Below are 19,555 nucleotides of genomic sequence, written 5' to 3' on the forward strand. Positions count from 1 at the left end.
GACAAATGTCTGCCTACAATTTCTGAACTAATGCATAGAGTCTTATCAACGCTGTCTCGTTGGGCCAAAGCGAACGACCTTGGCTCACGGCGATTTTGTGCTACCAATACGGGATGAATTGCAACTACATCTCATACCCTACGAAGCTAAATACCTAGATACAATTCTGGACTGTAAGCTGCGATAGGAAAGAACCCCTGAGGAGTGGAAGAGGGGATTGATCGCACTCTATTCGTGCAAGAATTATATCAAGAACAGCAGGGTACTTAACCCATCGATTATATATTGGATGTATAACACTTTGGTAAGACCGATCCTATCTCTTGTCCAGCGGCACTCTCTATGCGAAAAATCGACATCCTAGACAAGGTGCAAAGACAGCCTCGATTCTAATAACTGTATAAGTACTCTACAAGCAGCGCTGAATGCAATGCTGAACCTCCGGCCTTTGGGAATCAACAGTAAATGTCAGGCAGCACGTAGTGCTATAAGGCTGTATGAACAGAATATTTGGAGCAACAGTACCTATGACCTCGAAGTGGATCATCGTGGAAAACTTATCGACAATATATCACCAGTCTTGAGATTTGAAGATGTAGATGACTGGAACCGAAGTAACCCTCCTTTGGACGGTCTGGCCTTCTATACACACGGTTCCAAGATAGAAGGTGAGGTCTTGAAGACTCATTCAAGTTGGACAATGACTGTAGTCTATTCCAAGCTGATTTGTTCGCGATAAGGAAATTTGCAAAATTAATCAAACGTCTGGATGCTGAAATCTTTAAATCGGTAACTATTTTGTGGATAGTCAAGCGGTTCTTAAAGCCATCAAATCCTTTAGCATCAAATCTGATGCCGTCCTTGAGTGTAGAGCAGCATTGGAAAAACTTCCAGATAATTTCCGACTATGCTGGGTGCCAGAACACTGGGACATTAGGGAAAACGAGAAGGCAGATCAATTTGCTAAGCGTGGATCACAATCAACAGGTCTAGCAACCCATATATTGCCTTTTTCGGAGAGTTGAAACCTTCTTTGAGGAAAGATCCAAAGCCATTTTGGCATAATGCTCCTAAGTGCAACGTGTCAAGAGCTATTTGACCAAACTATATCGACCAATAGAACAAATTCACAACTAAACCTGCAGCAGCATTGTCGTGCTACCAATTTATCGCTGAGGATCTTGCAATCCCAACTGCATGTCAGTCCGGAATCCACAAGGTCACCCCATACCCAAGTTAAGCATCATGTCAGATGAGCTCCATCGATCGACTGAATCATCAAACATGGAGAACTCCTTTGCGATTATGCTCAATTGAAAGTAACCTTCACCAATGGTAAAACTAGAACAGGCGGCAGCAGAGACAACATGAAGTTTCTCTTCCATCTCTTCATTGAGAAGAGTGAGAGATCTCAGATCCAAAACATTTGCAATGTAAATTGGAACTTTCTATTGTCACTATTGCTCTTCTTGAATTTTTTCTGATGCCTGAAACCAGGAACAAGTTGCTAAAATCTGTTCATTCTCACTCATGAGCTGTTCATTCAGTAGTTAAATGTTCCGCGATGAAGATTTTGTAGAATTATCTGTAGCTCTGAATCACTTCCCAAAAGCTCTTAAATGCTTGAAGGCTCACTGGAAAAAATATGAATCTCCAATTAACATATCGAGTTTCAACGAATACATTGTAGAGTTGTCTAGTTCACAAAAAGCCCTAATTCAATTGAACGATTTATTAAAAAGAACGTATGAACCAAGTCAATGGATATAGTTCATTATAGTTCGCTGAACTAAGATCAAGGATCGAGGAACTAACGATAAAACGAGGATAGATTAACGAAGAAATAATTAATGAAGGAACGATTAACGAAGCAAAAGCCAAAAACAATCGAACGAAAAGACAGCCCAGCGACAGAGCTTAATTAGGAACGATTGAGTTACAGAACTAAACTAACGAACTAGCTCACATAGAAGAGCTAGACTAAATGGATTCATAAGTTAAATGTACTATAAATTTCTACTTTAATGCATTGGCTATGTCATGCCGGGAGAATAAATAAAGATCGATTTTTACGGTACAAACATTCTGCTTTTGGGTATTTAAGAAACTAAGATTTGTGTCCACGTAAAGGATTGAAAGCATTTTGCAATTAGTCCTGGACTTTATTCTCCCTTTTAACCAGTTATATTTTTATTTCCCTTACCAGGGCGAGTCGAATCGAGATACAGAAGAGGTCTATAGAAGTTTAGGACAAATATCAGCTTTTTTCTTAAGGATTTCGTTAGAAAGATCAGAAATGACTTCAGATAATTTTGATTCTGTGGATTATCCACACTAAATTGTAGCTCCGAATAGGTGGTCTTACGATTTGAGCTTTCAACAATTCTTCTTTAATTTAGCATTTCTGTCTCAGTTAAAGGAAGGTTTGGACACTTTCATAATAAATAAATATTTCTTTAGTATAACTCTATTTTTTAAGTTTTGGGGTAATTTTCAACAAAAAATATTTGGAAGGATAGTTACCATTAGGGTTTGGACTCATTCATAATTATTTAATATTTCATTAATGTACACTTATTTTGTAACATTCTTGGCAATTTTCAACAAATAATTTCAAAGGTTAATATTCAATATTTTTTCTTCGATATTCTTGTCTGTTTCTCCTAAGGACCTCTCTCTCAGCACGATTTTCACATTCTTTGTTAACACAATGTATGGTTATTTTCACAATTGTTGTTTATTATTTTTGTTATTATTATAATTATTATTATTATTATTATTATTATTATTATTATTATTATTATTTTTTATTATTTTATTATTATTTTTTATTATTATTATTATTATTATTATTATTATTATTATTATTATTATTATTATTATTATTATTATTATTATTATTATTATTATTATTATTATTATTATTATTATTATTATTATTATTATTATTATTCAATATTATTATTATTTTTGAATTCTTTTGAAAATTTTCATAAATTCACCTTAAAAACTTGTGTTCACATATTTTATTAAGGAACATTTTGGTTACAGATTTTTTGCACTGCTTCTTACTTTTCTCACAATTTACTTTTTATAATTTGTAAGAATTTTCTTATACATTTTCTTAATTACATTGTTTAAGTCACTGTTTTCAAATTATTTTCAATTTTAAATTTTATTTTCTTGTTGATACATAATTTCCTTTTTAATATTATTTTCTTCATATTGGAAAGCTAGGCAAGGAAAATCTATCCCGAACATCGTTTATATGAAGAGAAGAAAATTTCATCCATTTTTTATGGGGCGTCGTTCGATTTCACTTTTAACATTTCTTGTTTCGCTTTTTAGTTTGACAGTTTTTCTTCGTGTTTTTTTTCACATCATTTTTTTTTGTCTTTGGTCTTTTGTTTGTTGTCAGTTTAGTGGATGCTGCTGCTATTATTGATGTTATTGTTGTTTCTGCTTTTTTCACTTTTCATTTTAGTCCATACACAATTTTATTATTGTTGTTATTGTTATTATGGCGATTTTCTTTTTGTTGTTGTTATTGTTGTTATGGTTGCTGTTTTTGGGATACCTACAAATGGGATATATATGAGAGCGAGCTAGCTGTACGTACAAATACCGACCAACCGACCGAAAGACAGACAGTAAGATATATAATAAAAAAATATATAGGTACATACATGGACATACATACATATGTCTGTCTGCACATATTCTAAAACGGGAAAATATTGCAAATTTTTTGGTTTGTTTTACAATATTTTCTCTTAATTTTTTATTATAAATAATGAAAATCCAACGTTAATTTTTCTTAATCAATCAATTAACCGAATAAAGGATGCTTCAAACTGCTTAAAAAGTCAAAGAGACCAGTTAATGGGTTGAGTTATCTCACACATAACAAGGAGAGCCGCAATGATTTTTTTTTTTTTTGCATATTAGAAACCGTATTAACATTTTTTTTTTTGTAAAATATCATTACAAAATAGATTTAATTTTAAATTTAAATTTTTATTTGTTTTTAATTTATTAAAATTAATTTTGAACAAACACAAAACTCAGCTCTTTCCAAAGAATTTGCATCACAGCATCAAAGCTCAAAATATCACACGAGAGAGATAAAGAAAAATAACATTTGCAATGTTATTTTAACATAATACATACGTGTGTTATTAACAGTCCAACAACTCCACTTTATCTAAAAGATTTGTGTTGACCATAGACTAATGAAGGTGTAGACGAAGAATTGTTCTCAGCATGTTACTTAGTATGCTCTGTAATAGTTGGATGGCGTTAGTGGTATTTTTTTTTAACATTGAGCTACTACACGACATATTTGAGTGAAAACCATAGCATATCGAGAACATATTGAGTGGAAGGGCAACATCTATAAAAAATAAACACATTAAAATTCTCTGTCTATAGATTATGTTGGCTATGGAGCTACTACACGACATATTTGAGTGACAACTACAGGATATCGAGAACATATTGAATGGATGGGCGCCATCTACAAAAAACAAGCACACTAAAATGTCTCTGTCTATTCTTTTATTAGTTTATGGTGTTGACAAGAGAATAACATGTTGAATAACATATAAAGAGAACCACAATCGTTAACAGAGTAAACTAACAGTGAGTAAGATTTCAGAGCTGGAAAATGCAATGTCATAGCGGGATTGTATGTAAATAACAGGCAAAATATTTTCCAACTAATTAAGCAAATACTGGTTGGGAATTTGAATACAAAGCATATTGAAATCAATTTTTATATCGTAACCAAGAAATGCCATTTCCAAAGATGCCGGTCATCCATTGGAACGTTAGAAAGATTTGTGTTTGCGAATAATAAGAAACACGTCCTCTCTAACGTGTTAAGAACCACGATCTGCAAATTACACATACTCTGAAAAGGCGTCCTCTGTTTACAATAAAATTCAACATAAAATCTCTAAAAACTATACCTTGACCGCTTTTGATCGACCTTGAGTTGGTTGGAAAAATCGGTAAAAACATATTTAACAAAATTTACATCACGCTCTTAGAACACGCTCTTAGAAGGTACAATACGATATACTTTAAAAACTAGAAATACAAAAAAATCTATTCTAGTGAATTGATACAATAAAATAGGTGAAAACGTAAGTCGGAAAAAGAATTCTCAGATGAATTAGTTGCAGAAGAGTCCAACCAATACAGTTGGAATTATATAGGTTAAGGTACACCTGGAAAATCAATTAAAATTTAATACGCAAATGTGAAATTCAAAATATGTATTTTAGTGTAGTGCAATGAAGTAGAGAGAGAGAGTGTGCCAGCATACAAACCGGGGGTCCCACATTTGAATCCCGCTGGAGATGAAAATATATTTCATACTCCTTCAAAATATGAATGACAGAAAATATCAGCATCGAGAAGTAAATTGCAACAATAAAATAGCAAAAACGCCAACCGCTGTACAAATAAAAATTGAGTTGTTTGTTGGTTACGATAGATGGCAGTATGACAGACTGCCAGTCGTACCGATCATCTAACTCTTTGTGATTCATCAAGACTTCCACAACTCGAACAGACAACGGAATCGTATAAGATCGACGTCTTTGACATAAGCGAATCGTGTAGCCAAATCTATTTATACGATCTTCATTGTAGTTTCAGCCTTATGGCTAAAGAGGGTATATACACCTAGATACGTTTCAGAAAATCTATAATCGCTCTAGCCATTTCGGCAAAAATTGTACCAAAATCTCTAAACCCCTCTTAACTTATGAATTAGGTATCCGCAAAAATTTAACATATTTTCCAAACGTGCATCAGGTTTTAAGACAAGACAATATCGCTTTAGTTCAGTCTATGATTCCTGATATAATGACCCAAAAAGTTCTAAAATACCCTGCCGCCGACAAACAAAATGACTGGTGAGCACGATAACTTACGAATTGAGTGTCCTATTTAGTCGGAACCTTGCAAATCCCAATATTTCCTCCAAACGTCTATATGGGACAAATCTTTTTGGTACCTCCTCACAAACATTCAAACTTTTCGCTCAAGTTCAGTTTTAAGTCTATTTCAGGATCGGTTCGAAATGCCTCGTATGGGGACTTCTGTATAATAGGAGTTCTCCAAAGAGGACTTCAATGGAATAGAAGGTCTACTATAAGGAGATATATGAAATAAAATAACTTTTAAGGGGACTTCTATATAATAGGAGTCCTCCAAAAAAGACTTCTATAGAATAGAAGGCCTCACAAATGGACTTTTATAGAACAGAAGGTCTCCTCAGAGGACTTTTATAGAATAGAAGGCCTCTTATGAGGAATTCTAAAGAATAGAGGACTTCTATAGAATCTAAGGCTTCATATGAGAACTTCTATAGAGTAGAAGGCATCCTTTGAGGACTTCTATATAAAAAGAGGCATCTTGTGAACACCTTCTATAGAATAAAACGTCTCCTATAGAATACTAGCATGTGCCCGCTACTTCGTTAGCGGAAGTGACACAATTATAAAGAAAATCTCAACATTAAAACTATTTTTTTAATAGAAATTATTTTTGTTATTTCTGAATTTAATACCCTAATTTTGTCTTCAACAGCATCTCATATGTTTACAAATGCATAGTTTGTAATCATTTTTTCTAACTGGATTTTAACGAATGAAAATCTTTTGTGCGACACCTGTTATGTGAAAACAAAATCAGGATCGGTTTGTATTTTTTGCGTAACTGATGTTTATACCAATATCACCAACTGCGACATCTGTTGCAATGGAAGATAACAACTGTCTTGTCTTTCTATTATTTAGTGGTTTACGATAAAATAAGTGCGCCTAGAAGTAAACTACAAAATTTGAAATTATGTGTGATATTTTACGGTATCAAGAAGTTATAGCATTGTTGACACATGTCTTGCAGAGGGCCGACTAAGTGAATAAGTACGTAATAATAATGAAAAATAAGGATATTTGTTGTTGTCATTTTTTGTGGTTCCAGGACGAATTTTCCAAAACCCGGCCTTATCTCGCACATTCGCATCAACAGAGACCCACTGGTAAAATTTCAAGCTCCTAGCTTTAGCCGTTTTGGCTGGGCGTTTATGATGAGTCAGTCAGTCAGTCACTTATCACCAAACAATTTTATAATATAAGAAAAGATAAGGCCTCCTAACAGAACTTCTCTATAATGGAAGGTCTTGTAAAGAATATAAGGCCTGATAAGAAGACTTCAATAGAAGCCTTCTATGTAGTCGTAATAGATTGGACAGCCTCTTAAGAGGACTTCTGTAGAATGTAAGGCTCTAAGAGAACTTCTATGGAATTGTAAACCTCCAAAGAAGACTTCTATGAAATAATAAGCTTCCCAAGAGGACTTCTATAGAATAGAAGGTCTTATAAGAGGACTTCTATGAAATAGAAGGCTTCCTAAGGGAAATTCTCTATAACAGAAAGCCCCCTATAGGGAATTCTACAAAATACAAGCACTTCTATGGGGATTTCGATAAAATAGAAGACATCCTAGGATGAATTCTATTGAATTGAAGGCCTCCTAAGAGGACTTCTATGGAATCGAAGAACTCCTTCAATAGCTTCTATAGAATATATGGCCTCATAAGAGGACTTCTATGGAATAGAAGGCCTCGTAAGGGTACATCTATAGAAAAGAAGGCTTCCTGAGGAAACTTCTATGAAATAGGAGGACTCTTAAGAAAACTTATATGAAATATAAAGCCTCCTAAGAGGACTTCTATGCAATAGAAGTCCTTCTATGATGATTATAATGTAATTAAAGACCTCCTAAGAGGACTTCTATGGAATATAAGATAGACTATAGAACAAAAGCCTCCATAGCAGTCTTCTTAGGAAGCCTTCTATTCTATAGAAGCCCATTCAGCAGAATATAATTTTGTTCTATGACATAGAATGCCTCCTTCTGTAGAATAGAAGGCATCCTAAAGGACCTCTATGGAATAGATGGCCTCCCAAGATAACTTCTAAGGAATAGAAGACCTACTTCAATAGCTTCAATAGAATAGATGACCTACTAAGAATAATTTTATGAAATTAAATACCTCCTAAGAGGACTTCTGTGGAATCGAAGAACTCCTTCAATAGCTTCTATAGAATAGAAGGCATCTTAACAGGACTTGTATGGTATGGAAGGTCTCCTAAGAGGACTTCTATGGTGCTCTTAAGAAAACTTCTATGGAATAGAAGGCCTCCTAAGAGGGCTTCTATAGAATAGAAAGCCTCGTAAGGGGACATCTATGGAATAGATGGCTTCCTAAGAGAACTTCTATGGAATAGAAGACCTCATTCAATAGCTTCTATATAATATAAGGCCTCCTATTGCGACTTTTACGTAAAAGATGACTTCTGTAGTAAAGAGAGGACTTCTGACCACTCAAGAGGGCTTCTACACAAAAAAAGCCTCCTAAGAAGACTTCTACTCTATATAAACCCTTTTAGGAGTATATTATTTTTTTTCGTCGACAAAAAATAATAAAAAATAATTGAACGAAATCTCTAAAACATCTTAAGTTATCCTATTACATTGGCAGGTGGTCACAACTAACTATCGAAAGAAGTTACTGACACTTTTCGACCCTGTGCACATCGAAATATATCTCCATTAACGAAATTAGTGACTGACATTGGTCCAGCCTTTGCCAAATTATGTCTCTCAATTTTAAGTCAAGTTCGAATATGACCTACATTGGGCAACTTCTCAGCCACAATATTTCAAAATGTTTCCCTAGGTGAAGTTCAATTAAAATTTTACCGATATTAGTTCTTGTGGCATTAGCCCAATCTTTGCAAATCGAAATATTTCTTTCAAACCTACATCAAGTTCCAACAAGACCCTTATCGTATAATTCCTTCGGGTACCTCCCTCATTAAAATTTACATATTTCAACTCATGTGCCTCCTATTCTATAGAAGTTCGAAGATGGCATATATCGAACAACATAAGTTCAGTCTAAATGTTGTTTTAGTGTCCTTGTAAAATGTTTACCAAAGTTACCCCTTTTGGTCATGTTTATATATAAAGTTTTCCGTGGGCAAGTCCATACTTCCTATCGTAATGGCCCGAAAACTGTAAAAAATGGCAGGCTTTACAAACCACGGACCACATGATAAAGATATTTTTAGCAGCAACCGTCAAATTAGAAAGAAAAGAAAAGAATTAGAGTCGAAAATGTTTGATGTTGGAATTTTTTCTCGGCAATATGAATTAGGCCATCTCATGGCAAGTAAATTAAAAATAGTCTTACGCCCCATAGAATTTGGAAAAATCTACCTAGACTTTTCTAAGGAATCTTGAATTAACATCAGTCTTGTATTCATAGGTCGAGATCGCTTAAAAGTGTTTTTGTATTGTGAAAAAGCACAAAACATAAACAAATTTTGAATAAGTTAAACGAGAATCTTTTTGAAATTCTTTCCGGAGGCTGTTCTTTTGGTCCTGATTACATTGATGTAAGTTTTTTCCTGGATACTTTCTGACATAATTGCCCGAAAGCTCCAAAAATCCCTGCCGCAACTAAATAAAAATAATGATAGGAACAATAAGTTATAAAACGAGTAACCGATTTTGAAAAAAATTGTTCAACTAAAATGGATGTTATTAGTGAAGTAAAACTCCACAATTTCAAAACAGTATTCTAAAACTCCCATCCCTGCATCTGGTCCATTGCTTGATACTCTGTTACGCTCTCTTTAGAAGTTTGCCTGCATTTATATGAAAACAGACTGTTTGAATTTAACTATGTTAATTTTCTCTTCACTGTTATCAATGGTGTACCTAACTCTGTAAACGTTCCAGACAACTCCAATGTTAACTGCAAACTCGAAGTTGGGCGCATATGTTACGAATTTTGCCGATTACCAATTTTTGTATATTCTACTATTTTATTGACTTTTTGTATTTTATAACTTTCTTTTCTTCTTCTTTACTTGTCATCCTTTCTATCTTTCTTTCATTATTTTCTCTATTTATTACAAACACTTACAGTACACACTCGCACACATGCATACATACAAAGATATTTACAAAAATCTTTGTCCTGAGTAGTGTACACTTTACTATAGTTTTACGTCCTCTTTTCGGCATATTTTTCGTTGTATCTTCCAGATACAGGGAGAGTGCAATAACTTCGCTATGCCTGCCTGTGTCAGGGTGTCTAGTTTGGCTTTGCATAATTTTCTTTTACGTTTGTTACGTCTGGCTAGATCTGCTGTGTGTGGTATGTATATATGTTTGTGTAACTATTAAAGTTGTTTCTTCCCTTCCATGTTTCTGCCTTTCAGCCATAATGACATCGGGAAAAACTGTGGCTCCCTCCCTATTTTTCTGTCACTGTAGTTGTGTATATTTTGCATTATTTTCTCCCTTCTTATCTTCATTCACCCTATATCATTTAATCGCCATATCATATGTATGTATGTATGTTTATATTGTTGCTGTTTACTATCATCAGCGTATATGTAGCTTTAGTGTGGCGTATATCTATGTATGTATGTACCTTTGAAGTTGTATTGTTAAATTCTACTAGTACCTGTTTTTTTTTTTTTTTTTTTGCAACTGCAACCCTAGTCTCAACTTAAAAATCAAGTACTCTATTCCATCGTACATTGTCGCTAGCTCTCTTTCCTACACACATGTGGCTCTGCTTGTAACTAACTCCCTAGCGAATGCAATTTTTAAGTAGTATTTTTCATTGCAGAGGGGTTCTTTATAGCGCTTAGTTGAGGGGGATCCATCTATACATATGAACGTTTGTGTGTATGTTTGTTTATTTTACAACTTCACTATCTGTTATGCATTCGCAAGCACACAAACACACACCGCACCGCAACACACTCCAATTTACATTCACTTGCAGACGACGTATTCGATTTTTGTTGGGTATTTCCAAGATGGCGTCGTTGGTTGGTCGGTTCAGAACCTACAACAACATTTCATATATAATTCTGTACTGTTTTTTGGTATTGCGTTTATTTGGTTGTTTGCATGGAGTGTCGTTGTAAACAATAACAACAAAATGTTGTATGTAATTTGTGTGTGTGTGTCTTTTTCTGCACACTCAAACAAATGTACAATACGTATGTTTTGAATTTTGAAAACGAAATTGCAACAATCATACGCCAAGGTGGACCTTGCTGTTGAATTTCTAAAGAATGTGGATTGACTTCTTGTGTAGTTTTTTTCGATTTTTTTTTAATTTTCAAACGTATGGAACCCGGTTAAAAAACAGGCTTTCCCTAACTCAGTTATGAAAATCAAACTGAATTATCAAATTATAACGAAAAGTTGGACATGTCTGTCGAAAATTTTTGGTGTTTTATCTTTCTGGGTGCCACCGTAGTTCAGTGATAACCACAACCGCCTTATCATTAAGTGATTGGGTTCGATTCCAAGGCAAAAAAAATACATTTTCAACTATAACAAGTAAAAATAGTTCAGTTCAGCCGGGCCGAACGTTTTATAACCATAAAATATTCTGAACTAAAATAGAATAATTATTTTCCTTCCTGTCCACAATTTTAGGTGGAGATATTTTGTGACCAAGTATATCTCAAATGGTAAAAACATGAATCTAAAAATATTTTCAATCAGGCGGCACCTTTTTATGGGGCTATATCTAAGGGTGAACATTTGCTGACAGATTTTGGTGGAAAGTTTTGTGACCTTACAGATAATATGGCCAACAACTGTAGCTCAACTCTTCAACACACCTAAAAAACATGGACATATATCGAAGATGTTTTGTGGCCACAAGGAACATCAAATGTTAAATTACAAGTAGTTCGGTCAAAAAAAAAATTTAGCAAAAATCCTCAAAATACAGAAAATCGGGATGTACCGTTATATGGAGGCTATACCAAACCGTGGACCTAACTTGACAATCTTTGGTGGAGATATTTTGTGGCCACAAGGAACCTCAAATGTTAAATTACAAGTAGTTCGGTCAAAAAAATGTAGAAAAAATCCTCAAAATACCGAAAATCGTGAGGTACCGTTATATGAGGGCTATACCAAACCGTGAACCTAACTTGACAATTTTTTGTGGATATATTTTGTGGCCACAAGGAACCTCAAATGTTAAATTACAAGTAGTTCGGTCAAAAATATTTAGCTAAAATCCTCAAAATACCGAAAATCGGGAGGTGCCGTTATATGGGGGCTATTCCAAAATGTGGGCCCAGGTTGAAAATTTTTGGTGGTGATGTTTTGTTATCACAGGGAACCTCAAATGTTAAATTATAGATAGTTCGGTCGAGAAATGTAGCTAAAATCCTCAAAATATCGGAAATCGGGAGGTACCCTTATATGGGAGCTATACCAAAACGTGGACCTATGTTGACAAATTATTGGTGCAGGTATTTTCTGGCCACTAGGAACCTCAATTATGAAATTACAGGTAGTTCGTAAAAAAATGTAGCTAAAGCCCTCAAAATACCGAAAACGGGAGGTACCGTTATGTGGGGGCTATACCAAAACACGGGACTATGTTGAAAAAATTTTTGGTACAGGTATTTTGTGGCCACTAGGAACCTCAACTGTCAAATTACAGGTAGTTCGGTTGAAATTGTAGCTAAAATCCTTAAAATACCGAAAAACGGGAGTTACCGTTTTATGGGGGATATACCAAAATGTGGGCCCATGTTGGACATTTTTGGTGGAGATGTTTTGTGGTCACAGGGAACCTCAAATGTTAAATTATACTTAGTTCGATTAAAAAATATAGCAAAAATCCATAAAATACCGAAAATTGGGAGGTGCCGTTATATGGGGTCTATTTAAAAACGTGGGCCTTGTTGAAAATCTTTTGGTGCAGGTATTTTGTGGCGACTAGGAACCTCAACTGTCAAATTACAGGTAGTTCACAAAAAATGTAGCTAACATCCTCAAAATACTGAAAAACGGGAGGTACCGTATGTGGGGACTATACCAAAACATGGGCCTATGTTGAAAATTTTTGGTGGAGATGTTTTGTGATCATGTGTTATCAAGTGTTAAATGGCGTAAAAATTTAGCGCCCTATCTCAATTATTGCGGACGCTAGAGTGATTACAACAGACGGAAAGACGGACATGGCTATATCGACTCAGATTTTTATCCTGATCAGGAATATATATAAATACTTTTTAGTGTCGCAAATGTATATCTAAATGCGTTACAAACGGAAAAACAAACTTAATATACCCTCCATACTATGGTGGAGGGTATAATTACAAAATTTGCCGCAGCGAAATATAATGTATGTGGCATTACCTGAGTATTTCAGCTATGTTTCTACAAGTGGTGTCTTAAGACATGCCTTTTGGACTCGGCGATTCAAAGTGGTTAGTTAAGTCCCATATCTTTGAGCTAATACGAATCGGATGGTTGCGGCTATCCGTTTCTTTCTGCCCACTATGAAATCAATCATACGCTCTTAGGGCCATTGAATTAAAAATAGTCATACGCCCCATAGAATTTTTAATGATTTACCAAGACTTTGCTAAAGTACAGTACACATTGTCAGTTTTGAATGACGATTTTTTGCAATTATCGATAACTGTCCAACCGTCCAGCAACCACAAAATATTTTGCGGTTGCATGATGAATGACAAAAATGAACGGCCACACTAGCAAGCAACAACAAAGCTGTCATTCAAAACTGACAATGTGTACCCAGCTTAAGGAATCTTAAATTAATTCATGGGTCGAAATTGTCCACACGTATTTTTATTTTACACCAAAGTTACGAATATTTTATAAAGGGTCAATTTGGCCCACAACAACTGACAGCTTTTGAGCAGTGTCGATCAAGAAGATGGCAGAGACTAAAATGCAAATGTGTTGAATCAAGTGTCATGATCGGTCCACTCCTTCGTATACCCCCAGAACGTAGGTTGTTATTTATGAAAGTTTTTAATTAATTGAATTAATCGAGCTGGTATGACGAACAAAGGAGTTTGTATTAAGGTCCCTAGAATTCACATTTTCAATACAAACTCCTTAGGTCATGTCAGCTCAATTAATTCAATTAGTTTAAAATATTGGTTGAAAACTTACGGTGCTCTTGAACCAACTTTATATGGAAGGTGCTTAAACCTAGAAAGGTTTTGCGGATTCTGAAACTTTCATTTAATTTATTTCAAATATTTATTATAATAAAAAATTCAATAAAATTATATAAAAAATAGCAGTAGCATCTAAGGCTATCGGCTAAAATGTGGTTAAAATTGGTGTTGGATAGATTCTGAAACTATATTTTTTATACGGAGGCGATACAGTCAATCCATTGTCCTAATTTGATCTTCTATATCTCAATAACGTAAAAGCTACGAAGATATCATAAAAGTCAATCTAGTAGAGAATTTTCATAACGCTCCGGCGATTTTTTTGTTTTTTTAACTTTTCCATCTATGAACATTGTAGTTTCAGATTCCGCAAAAACTTCCCAGGTGTAAGCACCTTCCATTTAAATTTTCTTCAAGAGCACCGTGTGTATCGTCTCCTTATAAAACAAGGTCATGACTGCAATTTCCCAACTTAAACTTATATATCTTAAAAATGGTATAACCTAGGAAAAATTACGAAAATAAATCTTACAGAGAGTTTTCACAGCTATAAGATTTTCTCTATTCCCAGTTCGATAAGACTTACCCTTTGAAAACCTAACAAAAAACCTAAACATGTGACCTGAACTTCTATATCTTAAAAATGATAAAACCTAGAAACAATTAATAACGGTCAATCCTCTGGAGAATTTTCACAGCTAAAAAATTTTCTTTAGTCCCATTTCGATAGGACTTGCGGCTTCCAAGCAAAATCGCGAAATCCTAAAAAATAAACCTAAAAATGTGAATTTTTACCGCGATTTATTTAAAAATCCCTCCAGCGATTTTTTCATGTTTTCAGATTTTTAGGTTTTTATTTAAAGTTAATTAAGGCGCACCGTACATGACTTTGTTTTATAAGGAGACTATACAGTCATTGCATTGTCCCAATTTGAACTTCTATATCTCAAAAATGGTAAAACCTATGAAAATATCATAAAGGACGATCTTGTAGAATACAGCTACAATATTTTTTCTAATCGCATTTCGATAGGACTTGCGGTTTCCAAGCAAAATCGTGAAAACCTAAAAAACCCTAAGAATGACAACTTGAATCGTGATTTATTTAAAAAGAGCTCCGTCGATTTTTTTGTTTATTGATTTTTCTCATCTATGAACATTGTAGTTTCAGAATCCGCAAAAACTTCCCACGTGTAAGCACCTTCCATTTAAAGTTGCTTCAAGACCACCTTGAACTATTTAAGGGCTGTTCGAGTATAGTTTTCGGAACTTTTTTTCGAAGTTAGTCATTGTGGCATTGATAAAAATTATTTAAATTTTTCGCGGACAAGTCCATACTTCCTGACCCCAATACCAAATAAAATATCTGATAAGCGCTACATCTTACGCATTGAGTATCCGATTTATATAACTTAACATAACTTCATGAGGAGACGAAGGTTTTACCGGTGCAGTAACTGCTTGAGTGTTATCGTAGTGAGCATACCTATCACGGTTTAATGGACAAGCTTCCCCCACACAGGCACGTCAGGAGAGATCTTCACGATCTAGAGAGATCCAAAGGTATAAACGGGAACATCTAGTGCAACGAGCCTATTAGGCAGGCTTGGATAGCATTCACACTGATTCCGGCGTGCAGGCAGTGCAGAGATACAGTGTTAATGCCTCATTTGGGGACCATCGCAGCTGAAGAACGTCAGCTGTCAAGGCAAATACGAGTGGTTTTAACCCAGTTAAGATACGGGCGATGCATCCGCCACATTTTGTATTGGGCACGAATTGATGCCACGATACCAAAACATACCCGGCATGTGGATTTGGACCACACGACACGCTGCATTTGTTTAGCTACCCAGTTAACCCCACTCGCCTCTATTTTGATCCTTTATAGTTGCAGATTTTTTGAGTCTGGATACAGAGGAACCAGAGCCGCATAATTGAAGTAATGCACAATTGAATATAGTTGCGCTACTAAAACAACAACAACAAAACTTCAAAATTTTAGCTCATGTGCAGTTTAAGGGCTGTTCGAGGTCCTGTTTGCAACAATACATTTTTTCAGGGGCAAGGCAATGCTTGTTGACACAATGACCCAAAAGCTATAACAAAATCCTACGGTGGCCAACTAAAATGTCTGATGGCTACGGTAAGTATCGAAAGGAGTGCCTCCCAAAACAAAGACCCTCCCCATCCATAAAAACGCAGTTAAGACCTCCCTTGAGAATGGACCCAAGTTTCAAAAACCCCCCGAAATGATGTTCTGCATAGATTATATAAAGAAAGTTGTGAACGAGCCAATGGTTATCCCACACTGACGGGCTGTCAGGCGATCGCTTGCCTATCGGTGTTGTTAAAGATTTGCAGTAGTGTACCGTGTGTAATATAACTGAAGCTCGTTGACACCAGGGAGCCTCAAAGAAGAATGAACTTTGCTATCAAGTCCTTGTTATGGTAAAGGAGGGCTATGCCGTGATCGCACTTTTGTTCCCCAATAAAACTATATCTCATGGATTCTTCTTTACAGCACAACCACAAACATACTTTTTATTCGCCTGGTAATGTTAACAGATCAGGGTTATGGGCACGGACGAAGAGCGTAAAAATACATCAAACATGGTTTCTTAGACGAATTAAATCTAGGACTTTAAGATTGATTTAAAAGGATAGAATTTAAGATTGAATTAAAAAAACTTGTGGGACTGATAACTCAGTAACCCGTAGTGTTAAATGGGGGACCTATATCAAAACATGAACCGATAATGTCCATATTCGATCCATTATTGCTCACAGATACGGAACAATTTTGTGCATAATTTTGATTTCGACGGATGTAAGACTAGCTAAAATTCGGATAAAACTTAAATTTATGAACATCAGTTTATCTGCGGCCATGACTAGTGCTTAAAAGAAGAACACATAACCGGTGCAATTTCATTATATTTTTTCCAGGCGATTTTCATGTGAAACTTGGAAAGGAGAATGTTTTTGGTCAAACTTGGCGATCTCCCTTCGTTTCGAAGGGCAGTAACCTACTGCAGTCAATATATCAAAAACGGATCCTAAAAGCATCTAAAGTTTATTAAAAAGTTCGAAGGGAACTATCCTTATTCTTCTAGAAGGGAACTTCCGATCAGCGAAATTCCCACATCAACTGAAGGTGTGATTCCTGTCGAGACACCGATGGAGGTGACCACTGTGGGAACATCCTGTTCCAGTGGCAAGACTATTTCGAAGGTTATGGCACAACCGCAATCTTGAAAGGCTGAGGAGTTGTCAAGGTCAGGGACGTACGTAAAATTTGCATACACTTTTTGGAAATTTTGCTTCAAAACAAATCATATTTGGTCTAGTGGACATCCCGAAATGAATTTCTGGGTAGGTTAATGGTCAATGTCATCGGTTACACCCTCTACCTCAAAAGCGAATCCGAAAGTGACAATACAGCAGTAACCTATGGAGGTTAAGATTGTGTTGAGACCATCAGATCCCTCTCTCAAAGCAAATGAAAAGCATTCAACCAAAGCCGCTTCCAAAAAGGCTGCGACAATTCCCAAGCCCCTGTAGCAGGATAATGGAGGCGAGACAGATTGACCAAAATTCCAAACGCCAACAGACGGAACAATGGTGGGTCTGCTCAAGCATCGACATTTTCAAAGGACGCAAGTCCGATGTCGAGCAGCCCGGAACCGCGATTAGTGTTCTGAGTAACAACAGCCCACCGCGAAGATATTGACACTACGTCTGTAAAATCAAGCAATGTTCTCAGGAGAAGCCCTGTTCTTTGTAGAAACATTGCTCGTCTAACCCGAAGCATGATGACAATGCTGTGCGATGGTTGTTGTCGAATTATCTGATGATTGCAATCATATACAACGCTGAACCCAATTGGTGAAACGCATTAGTTGCTGATCGATGGTCATCTCAGGTCTCTTAATCCTGTACATGCATGCAGTTAAGGTATTAGTCTGGCGGACGTACCTATTGTTGAGCTGGACAGGATATTGAATGTCGGTCTTCGGGTGGGAAATGTGGGAATTCTAAATTCCTTTCCGACTTAGCCAATGTTAGTCAACATTTATATTAGGAAATTTCTGGCGGCAATTACAAAACCCCCTCATAACACATTATTTTAACAGGGGCATGTCATGCGATATAAGTGGCCAAATAACCACTTATTTCGTGCGCTAAAATAATCTGTTAGTAGGGGGTATTATAAACAACATGATTATGACATCCCTGCCATTCAAACATGGCGCATAAAAAACATTATAATAATATAATAAAGTATTCTGAACTAAAAATTAATACTTAGTTTGCTATCCTATTCACAATTTTAGGTGGAGAAATTTTTTGACCACGGATACCCCAAAGTCCCAACATTAGGTCAGATAATGCACCTAAAAATATCTTCAATCGGGCGATGCCTTTATATGGCAATTTTAAGTGGAGAAGTTTTGTGACCACATCAACAAATGTAGCTAAATTCCTCAATACACCTAAAATCCGGAGATATCGGGGCTATACCAAAACATGAACCTATAATGAAAATGTTTGATGGAGAATTTTGGTGATAACTGGGAACCAAGTAACAGGTAGATCGGTCAAAAATGTAGCTAAAACCCTATGATGAAAATGATGGAGAAGTTTGGTGGTAACTGCGGACCAAGTAACAGGTAGATAGGTCAGAAATGTCGTTAAAAACTGATAACTGCGAACCAAATAACATGTAGATCGGTCAAAAATGTAGCTAAACCCCTATGATGAAAATTGTTGATGGAGAAGTTTGGTGTTAACTGGGACCCAAGTAACAGGTCGATCGGTCAAAAATGTAGCTAAAACCCTATGATGAAAATTTTTGATGGAGAAGTTTGGTGATAATTGGGAACCAAGTAACATGTAGATCGGTAAAAAAGTAGCTAAAACTCTCAAAATATCTTAACTCGGGAGGTACCGTTTATTGGACATATACCAAAACGTAGACCTATATAGACAATTTTTGGTGGAGAAGTATAAAAATTGTGTACAGTCAATGGAATTATGAAATTCGGTACGGTAGAGTTGACATAAGGAGGTGGTTTTTATACCCTCCACCGTAATATGGAGGGTATAATTAAATTTGTCATTCCGTTTGTAACACATCGAACTATTCAACAGAGACCCCATAAAGTATATATATTCTTGATCAGGGTAAAATTCTAAGTCGATATAACCATATCCGTCTGTCCGTCCGTCCGCCCGTCTGTTGAAATCAAGATTCAGCTCGCACCGATTTTCGGTAGTTTTAAGGTTTTAGCCTCATCACTCCGAAATTGCTGAAATTTGGTATTTAGTCTTCGTTGGGGGTATAAAACTTTCCCCCAGAAATTTGCCTTCATGTACCCCCCATAGAACGGTACCACCCGATTTTCGGTATTTTGAAGGTTGTAGCCACAATAATCCATCGAAATGGCTGAAATTTGGTATTTAGTCTTCTTTGGGGGTAC

General features: G+C 35.7%; 1 protein-coding gene across 5 annotated transcripts in view; it reads right to left on the reverse strand.

Annotated features, from left to right (window-relative positions):
- Positions 1 to 19,555, reverse strand: part of Alk (Anaplastic lymphoma kinase) — a 55,074-nt gene that overhangs the window by 23,982 nt on the left and 11,537 nt on the right. The window contains exon 1 of one of the 5 annotated variants that reach the window (XM_073988365.1): positions 2,524 to 2,697. The exons of the other annotated variants lie outside the window; for them this stretch is intronic. The gene's annotated coding sequence lies outside the window, so the exon portion shown is untranslated. Of the gene's footprint in view, positions 1 to 2,523; positions 2,698 to 19,555 lie in introns of those variants that run through there. 5 annotated transcript variants of the gene reach the window in all.

The sequence above is a fragment of the Musca autumnalis genome, unplaced genomic scaffold, assembly GCF_047663935.1.
Source record: "Musca autumnalis isolate F117 unplaced genomic scaffold, ASM4766393v1 scaffold_5, whole genome shotgun sequence".
NCBI classification, from domain to species: domain Eukaryota; kingdom Metazoa; phylum Arthropoda; class Insecta; order Diptera; family Muscidae; genus Musca; species Musca autumnalis.